The sequence below is a fragment of the Gavialis gangeticus genome, unplaced genomic scaffold, assembly GCF_001723915.1.
Source record: "Gavialis gangeticus isolate Ggan-Ray unplaced genomic scaffold, GavGan_comp1, whole genome shotgun sequence".
NCBI classification, from domain to species: Eukaryota; Metazoa; Chordata; order Crocodylia; family Gavialidae; genus Gavialis; species Gavialis gangeticus.
This window is the reverse complement of record NW_017729025.1, coordinates 96581148-96590295: the sequence shown is the minus strand read 5'-3', so window position 1 is coordinate 96590295 and position 9148 is coordinate 96581148. Positions and strand designations below refer to the sequence as shown.

At 36.7% G+C, this 9148-nt stretch overlaps 1 protein-coding gene across 3 annotated transcripts in view; it reads left to right on the top strand.

Annotated features, from left to right (window-relative positions):
* FUT8 (fucosyltransferase 8) overlaps nt 1–9148 on the top strand; it is a 353615-nt gene that overhangs the window by 52079 nt on the left and 292388 nt on the right. For all 3 annotated transcript variants that reach the window (XM_019519217.1, XM_019519216.1, XM_019519218.1), the window contains one exon: nt 7546–7664. The gene's annotated coding sequence lies outside the window, so the exon portion shown is untranslated. The remainder of the gene's footprint in view (nt 1–7545; nt 7665–9148) is intronic.

Genomic DNA, 9148 nt, shown 5'->3' with positions numbered 1-9148 from the left:
GGGGTTGGGGCTGAAGGGCACCCAAGAACGTGTGAGAACATCTCAGGAGTGCATTTCAAATGTGTGCCTGGCCACATGTGGTAATTAATGTGAGAAGAGTGAAAGAAGTACAAGCAATAATGTTGCATAATGTGTATAATGTTTCTCATAAGAATAAATTATAAACTGTACCCAAAGTTTTTATCGAATGTGGTATGTGAATGTTTGTTAGTTTTAAGACACTTAGTATCGTTCTTTATCCCTAGACCCCACTCAGATAATGGGAAAGAGTTTATATTCCTTAGATGTACTAAGAACATTTTGCTTTCTGCATAAGACTAAACACTTCAAAATCTTAGGATTTTTGTAGTAAATAGAGAACAGAAGTCAAGGGAAAAGCAGTTTCTTTATAAAGAATTTCCAACTGGATCACAGCCTTGCAAACTGATACCAGTTGGCTTGTAAAAAAAACACCTTCAACAAAGGTTTGGTCGTCTTTTGTAGTATATTTAGAATAACTGATTGTAGACACCTGCAAAGCAGTAACGTGATCCTTTATCTACATGTTTACACAGTACCGAGACGTTGCTTATGCTTTTGGAAAGGCTGTGAATTTCATAAAGCTATTGTATGTTCACTGTTTGGCTAGAATTCTGGGACGCACCACCAACAAGGGTTACTGCTTGGGAATCGCCAGCAACAAAACATACTGTCCCCTGAATTGAAAAAGAAATGGTTAGTTAAGTCCTTTAGATGTGTTGTCCTTATGTGTATTCCACATCTTGGCTCCCACCCTTGTTACTGCAGTCTCATCATTTTAAATTCTCTGTATGGTGAACGAGCTTGTTGTAATTGGGTTCATTGCACACTTTTTATGCCCTTGTTTAGAGAGATAATGCATGCAAAAAGAAGAGCGTTACTCAAATGAGTACTTCTGACCAAAAATCCTCTAACTCAAATGCACTTTATGTGGAATATACAGATGCATATTACTGTATAGGTAAGTAACCATTTCTTCAATTTGGCCTTTTATATTTCTGTCTGGCAACGGACACACATGGAAATCTAGAGTAAAGAGAGAATTTTTGTTGCATTTGTAAATGCAGTTGAGGGAGAAGAGGTCTTAATGAGTGATTATTGAGCACACTTGATTGACACACCTGTACTCTCATGTACATTAGTGGGAGTTAGGTATCAGAAGGACCCCTGTGCATGAAGAAAAGACATCTGAATCTATGGATTTTTTTGAAAGAAGTCTTCAAAAATCTGATGAGTTATAGTATTTACTACTCAATGCATTTGGTGTAGTATTTGGCAACTGAATTATGAGCACAGTAACTGATGACATGGCTCATTCTCAGGTCATGCTTTAGGAAATCAAGTACTGTAGCTTTCTCAATGAATGTTAACAGAATTATCTGTAAAAACAAGGATAAATGTTCAAGTGGTATAAAATACTAGAACTGAAAGGATTTTATGGGATATACAAGAAGGGGAAGTGTGATTTTGCTAAATCCTATTAGTTAAAATTAGACCAGGAAAAAGATTTTTCATCACAGAAAAAAATCTGTAGTTATTAGCGACTGTGCATTGAATTTATATGAATGACTTGTCTGAATCAACACTGAAGTTAATCTTTATTAGTTATGATATAGCTATCGCTTATTTTCACAAGTTTGTTTTTCTTTAATATATATAAATATTTTGGATAATGAATTGGAATATCAGCTTGGTAATGCTGTTTTTAATTTTTATTAATCATGGGTTTGTTTTCAGTGAATCTTGTTTTCTAAAATACCATTTTTTGTGATCCCTGTCCTTAGGGCTGTGCTTTGTGTTTTCAGTCACTTATTAACATGCTTGATGGGATTATAGAGTTTATGAAACAAACCTGCTGCTTTATTTATGAAAAACAGGCCAGTGATTTTTATCATTTAAGAGAATCCTTTTTATGTGAGTAGTAACTGAAATGTTGCAACCTTGTGCTAAAAATGACACTTCTTTTGCTCTAAATAGATTTAGGATCTTTCTCTGTCAATGAAAAAAGAAGAGTCCCTGATTTGAACCACTAAGTAGCAGGCTGTGTCATAAGGATCAGATAGATTCAGTTTGTTATAAGTAGTTTGAAATTATGAGAAGAAAATCCCCACCCGTCCTCCCTTTACTTATCAATAACTTAGGTTCTGAAGACGTTTGAAACATCACATTTTTAACATGAAGGGGAAAAAAAGAAATGGCTGCCACAGAGCATTAAACAGTTAAAGTCTGATCAAATCAGAGATGGAGTAAGCATGAGTTTCCTTGGTGATCTAAGAGATGCAGTTGGAATAGGTGATTCATTTCTGTGGGAAAGTCCTTGATTTGTAGGCACAACATAGTGAACACGTGTTATTTTGATCATGAATACTAACTGGGGTTGTTGAAGAACACTTTGATAGTTGTCTGAAGTCTGTCAGTCTGCCATCACATAAGAAGGCTGCTTTTGTTACATCTGTATGGTTTGGAGAGGAGTTAAAAGTGGAAGTGAAAATTAATGATTGTAAAAAGAAAAAATGGGGACCTTGATAAGAAATGCAGGTAATTAAAAGGGAAGCGAAGGATGTCGGTGAAACCAGTAAGTTTATGGATAATTAGAGGGAATTCTTTAAGTACATTGGGAACAAATTAAATTCTAATAATGGTCTAGGTCTGATGTTGCATAAGGATGATAAAGTTATCAATCCTGATGTATGGAAGGACAAAGTATTTAAAAATACTTTGTTTGGAACAATAAAACCAGAAAGTGTTACTGTAGCAATGAGAGATTTTTCTATTCCTTCAGTAATGACGATGGATAATAAAAAGAAGCTGTTAAACATGGTACCTGAGTATAAGTGTCTGATGACTTCTAATAGACTGTTTGATTTAAAAAAATGATCTTGAAACCTTGCGGGGGTGGGGAGGAGGGGAAGGGGGACCAAAGGAGTGGAAACAACCTACTCATACCAGAATTAAAAAGGTAAACAGGCTAATGCAAGTAGTTTGTCTGACACTGATTTAGTCAAATCATGAGGTGGCTGATATGTGCAGCAGTTAGGAATTAAGAGGGTAACATAGTTATTGCCAATTGATATGGTTTTATGGAAAATAGGTATTATAAAAGAAATTTGATACCATTTTGATGATATTATTAGTGCTCTGGCTCCATCAAGGCTTGATGTGGCGCACAGACCAGCCTACTAACTCTCATCTTGCCCATAGGGCAGGCTGAGTTTGACACCCTTGGATAAATGTATAAAAATGAGAATCAGGGATCCTCATACCTTGACAGTAAGGTACAAATTATTTAAGCAGACTAACAAATCAGATAATTGCAAATATAAACAAATATACTGACACTGATATCTGAGCATAAAAATCAAAACAGAAGATTTAAACAACGTTGCAAATAATTGAGATGGCCAGTCAGTCTACCTGATTTGTACATGACACATGTAATCTGAACATTGCAAAAGGAAGAGGTTGCTAAATGTCATAAAGCATGTACGTGAAAATCTTCATCCTGGAAGCCAGTGTATTCCATGGGCAATTTGGTATTCCCAAGGCCATGCATCACAAACACCCTGTGTCAGTAAAGTGCCAATCTAGCACTATATTTATCCTTACCACTCCATACTAGTGGAGAAAAGGAAAACAGCTATGTATGACAGTATACATCTGTGATTAGTGTGGGAGTAATTAACAGTTTGTACTTAAAAAAAAAAAAAAAGTTTTAATAAGCTTCAGAATTTATTAAATGTGCTTGTTGTTTAGTATTACTCAATGCAATTATGTTTTTAAAAACTTGTGATCTGTTTACCAGGTCAGACAAACTGGAAATATCAGAGACCCAGATCAGCATCCCTCCCCATCACATGCATACGTGGCATCTTTAATCTATACTAATGCCAGGTGCACAGTGTTGTGTAAAAGCAGCAAACTAGAATTCTGTGGCTTGCTCTTAAAGTGATTTTTACACTGTGCCCGGGTTGGTAAAAACATGCAGATGTGCACATGCTCTACCAACAAAGCACTGGCAGAAACACTGTGCTAGCAAATGTTCTACCAGTAAAACTTTCTAACACTGACACATCTTTGGTCTCAGATGCCTTGTTCAAGAAAATTAAATGGTGTTAACAGTGGGGCTTTCATTTCTTTTGGGAGAAGACCATTAATAATGTTTTTAACTTACATTCAATGTAAGTTTCTCTCTAATTTGACTATCTGTTTTCATGCAAACAATTTAATTTCTCCTTAGTGGGGAAACCTTCCAGTATTTTCAGACTGCTGTTTTTCCTTTCTTTAGAGGTTCTATACAAGAGGAGCTTAGTGGAGCTGTTTTTACTATGCTGCTGTGCTACCCAGAGAATTATATTAGGTACACCTGAAATGTTCCAGGTTTTCATTTAGTTCAGGGGTCTGCAGTCTGCACCTGGGATCTGGCCCACAGAGCCATTTGATCCTGCCTGGGGACCTGGAGCTTTGACAGCTGTGCTATTCCCCAGCCACTGTGGGGAAAAGTAGGGGTTGGGGTGGCTGCATCTTAGTGCCTGCCCATCTCTGATTTGCAGCCCAGAAATGCTAACTGACCAGTATAATCATTTATTTATGCTATGTAATGCAGTGAAAAGTTTTGTGGGGTTTTTTTTGGTGGGGGGGAAGGAGGTTTATAAGGAAGCGTTTTGTGCAATGAGTATTTGGATCTAAGGAAAAAAACTAATCAATTTTGACATTTAGTAAGGCGTCTATTGTTTTGCTCAAAATTCAGTGCTTTACGGTGAACATGGAACACTAGACTACTGGTAGACGAGGCTCTTTGGGTAAATCTGATCGCTTTTATTAGACCAACGCAGACTATTGGACTATTCTTTGTGGAATGTACTAGAACAGATCTGTTTATCACACTCAAAAGCTGTTGTTACCAACACTAGAGCATATTTTAAGGTATATTTAAATAAAGGCAGTATCCTGTGAATGAGTGATGAGTGAGTCATTTCTTACTCATTACTAAACTAGCAGCTTATATTTGCTTTCTTTCTTTTTTTTTTACTGCTCTGGTAACATTTTGGGGTCGGAGGGCGGAGCGGGGAGGTCTAAAGGTTGGTTTGGAGCTTGGACACCAGTCTGCTTTCTTCAGATTCACCATTTTGTATCCTGTGGAAAGAAGAGCTTCACTTTGCTGAGTTCAAGTTTGCCTAAGCGATAGCAGCATTGGAGCCAAGAGTACCAATTTGTTGTCTCCCCAGAATATGCAGCATACCACACAGCCAGTAAACAAGATGAGGAAAGGAAAATTCCCTAAGCAAGTTCATTCAGACAACCACTTTTCATTTGTCTAAGTGGCTTGACAGTGTCTCATCAGACCATAAAGTCCCATTTCTTTTTGTGCCTGAACTATTTCCACTTACTTTGTGGAAGCCAGAAACTCTCCGAATTGTACCTTGCACGTTCCACGGAGCTGTCTGCCCTTGCGTTTTTTCTCACTAGACGTTGGTCTTTGATGGTTTACTAACAAGTTGTAATCTAACCAGCTGGATGACAGGGTTAGTAGCAGAGTGCTAGAAAACTTCTTGGTGTTAAATGCTTGTCTGCAGGGCTGTATTTTGATTTTCTTAAACCTTCAAGTCCTTCACTGAGCTGCCTTGCCCTTTATCTCAAAGTGGCTTGTAAAGCAGCAGGCACAAATAACTGTAAGCGATTTGTCATGTTTATTGCAATAACATTCTGTTTCCAGATTTAGAATCTTGGTATATGCATATTTCTCCCAAATCTCTTTTCCCGAGTTCAACATGTGAGCTCCACAGGCCATCACGGTACTGGGTCTGTTCATCTGCTGTGCTAAGCAGGAGAACTGCTTAACCTCCTTCCTGCCATGTTCTTAGCCAGTCTTCCTTTTTATAGAAACAGCAACACTTTTCTGTTACCTCTAACTCAATTTTGAGTAGTGAATCTGAATGAATTTTAACAGCAAAGTAACAATTTACTATTTATTTATTCTTTCTTGTGCTAACCACACTGTTCTCCACCTTCCCCCCACCCCCCCCATGGGTTTTTTCCTTATTCTTATTTCTGGGTTTATGGTCATTAATGATGGAAGTAACTGAGTCACAATGATTACAAAACCTTGAGATCTATATCCTTCAACAGGATGATTGAGTCAGTCCTGCACTTAACCCAGGAGTACTGTGCCATGTTTACCTCTTTGGTGGCAGGTACAGTTTCTCATCAACTATTGTAAATCTAACTGTTGTTTGTAGTACACATTTTAAAGTCTGCTCTGTGTTGTGACAACACGTAAGTGTTTGTGTCTGATTTATGCAACATAAAAATACTGATTTGAAAACTTTATTTAATCTTAAAAACCTGAAAACAAAAGGCAACTCAATCCAGTTTTTGCTGATTTAACTGGAAGTACAATATATATATTTTTTCTTTTGCAAGCACCAGGGTTTCCTACGAAAGTATCTCTGTTATGGTTTGCATAATTTTAAAGGCCTTGTTAAACCCAAAACATTTATCACTTTTTAAAAATAAAATTGAAATGAGTTGAATTTGCCCTCTCGTAATTCTGAGAGAGAGCAGGCAGAGTGGAGTTGCACTTTCAGTGATTTCTGATTTACGTTACATAAATTATTGTATAATGTTGTGTTGGCCAGTTTACGCAGGAGCTATCTGTGAAATACTCCCAAACCATCAAAAATAGAGAGAAACAGAGAGATTTGTTTGTTTTTGTTTTGTTGAAAAGGCATAAAATTAAGGCAGTAGTTCATGATCGTGTATTACATAATTATATAAAACTCGTTCTTAATGGTTTTTGTTGGTGAAGAGTGATTACAAAACACATCTGTTTTTAAAATTCAGTTGATTTTTCCTAATAGGCACCTTAAATAGTTTTTAATCTCTTTGTACACTGATACTGACACCATCCATGAGTTAGTCCTCTGACGTCTGATGACAAATGGTTACCAAGCTGGGGGCATTTTATTATACTTTGCAGAATGAAGTGAAACTACAGTTGTTGCAAAAGGTTATTAACAGATGCAATGTATGTTGAAGTGTGGGCTGACAGAAGCAGACAGGATGCTTCTCTGTCTTAGTGAGGATACTGGTGATAGAATGGTACCAGTACTGTGGTGTTTATGCTACAGGGTAGGGAGAAATAAAGGAAGTTAGCCCCTGTTGTCAGATTTTGGTTGTAAATCAGAATAAATATTATCCCAGTGCTGTGTTGTATTTTCTGGGGGTAATGCAGAAGTTATGAATGCTTTCTTGCTGCAAATAGAGGAGTTACAAGGTGAAATGTCACTTGCTACTCTGACCAGACGTGGCATCTTCTAACAGTCTCAAACATTTTTCCATTGTATGATGTACATGGTGTATTTTTTTTCTGCTTATAATGGGGGGGAAGTATTGTTTCCTATACCAGGTTTTCAGGGATTATGAACAATATTACTATTTTATTACTTTGGGAGTTCTGAATATTCATCTTTACAAATTTTGTGAACATTTTTACTGGGGGTTTGCATTCAAATTTTTGTTTTGTTTCAGGTTTCTGCCTTTTTAAAACGGAGAAGAGTAGCAGATGTTTATGGCCCAGGCTTCGGGTAGACTGACGTGTTCAGCACTTTCTTCAAAAGAACTGGGAAGATGCAAGTTAGTACTGTGATGTAAGTAAATTTTAATTAAATGCATACTGGGTCTGAATTTAAATATCTAAACTTTTTTGATAATGTTGTACAACCATCATATCCTACCTACTTTTTTGTAGTATTGAGTAACAAGTTGATGAGGATTACCCATTTAGATACTGATTGCAAATAGAAATCCAGCAAGTTTGATTTGGTACTGCCTTTTGTCTTGTATAGTCATTTATGCATGTGCAAGTTGAGGAAAAGTAGCCCATGATATACTATTAAATCAAAATGCTTATGGCAATAGTTTGCTCTCACTTTACACAAATGGGGTCTATTGCAGTATTTAGGTCTATGTCGAGAAAGATAAGTAGGGAATTCCATTGGACACTGAAAAATTTAACAGCCTTCACGGATGTGCATGCTGCTTGACATTGAGCACACTCATATTTAATCTATCATACAGTATAAGTCTCTTTCAAAAGTGCTGCTTTTTAGATTGGAGACTGGGTAGTTTACGCAGTAGAATGTGATCTCAAAAGTGAGATGTGATCACTGGTATAAATATGCATGGAACTCACACTAGTATATGCATGTTTTCTTTATGGTGATGGAAAAGGTATTCGATTCATGCAGATAACACAAGGAGCTGTGCACCAGGAGAGGCAGTTCTCCATAAACTGTGATACCAAGAGATGGATAAACAGAAATATAGTTAGAAGGACTTTATTATGTAACATTAGTTGAAATTTTAGTATTGTTTCTACAGAACATAAATTGTACTTATAAATCTGTTTTAGTATAAAATGTTTCAGTCTGAATGAGGTAGAAGTCAGAAATTATTAGTGAGAGGTTTTTTGCTCTCTTGTCTTTATGCACAGTCGGCTATTGAAGATCCTTTACTGAGTCTGTCTTGGTAATGCACGCATTTCCTTATGAAAAAACACTTGAAAAAATTTTTCTAGCAAAAGAACATAATGATGGAAAGCACTGCAGACACAAAATAATTACTAGGGAGGGATTTTTCAAACGATTCAGCATGAATCACTTCTAAAATAGCAGATCTGTGTCACAGGAAATTATTAGGTAAAATGTGTCTGCCACAGTTTATTTCCTGCAGTCCCAAAAGCCCAACTTGAGTAAGGTGGCTCTTATGTAGATGGTATATTGCATTTTTTTTCAATCCAAATGATTGCCACTTCACTTTTGTTGTAAAAAGAAATAAAAAATCATCTCAGGATTGTATTGCCCCCTGATCTCTGTATTTGAATAATAGCATCTATTGTACGTTGGCGTGTTAGGCTGCTAGTTTTGTTTTTCAGTTACTTCAGATATAAACAGTAAACCCACAGATAGAGAACATTTTTGCTGGGGTGGGAGAGCGACATTTATTTTGAGCAGTTAAAATTATGGGCTGAGCTCCAAGTACTCTGTGGCACAATTGGACTCTATTTCATTGTTTCCTTAAGTTCAGGTAAGCCAGAAAACTTGTCTCAGCTATGCAGTTGGTCCATTAAAAG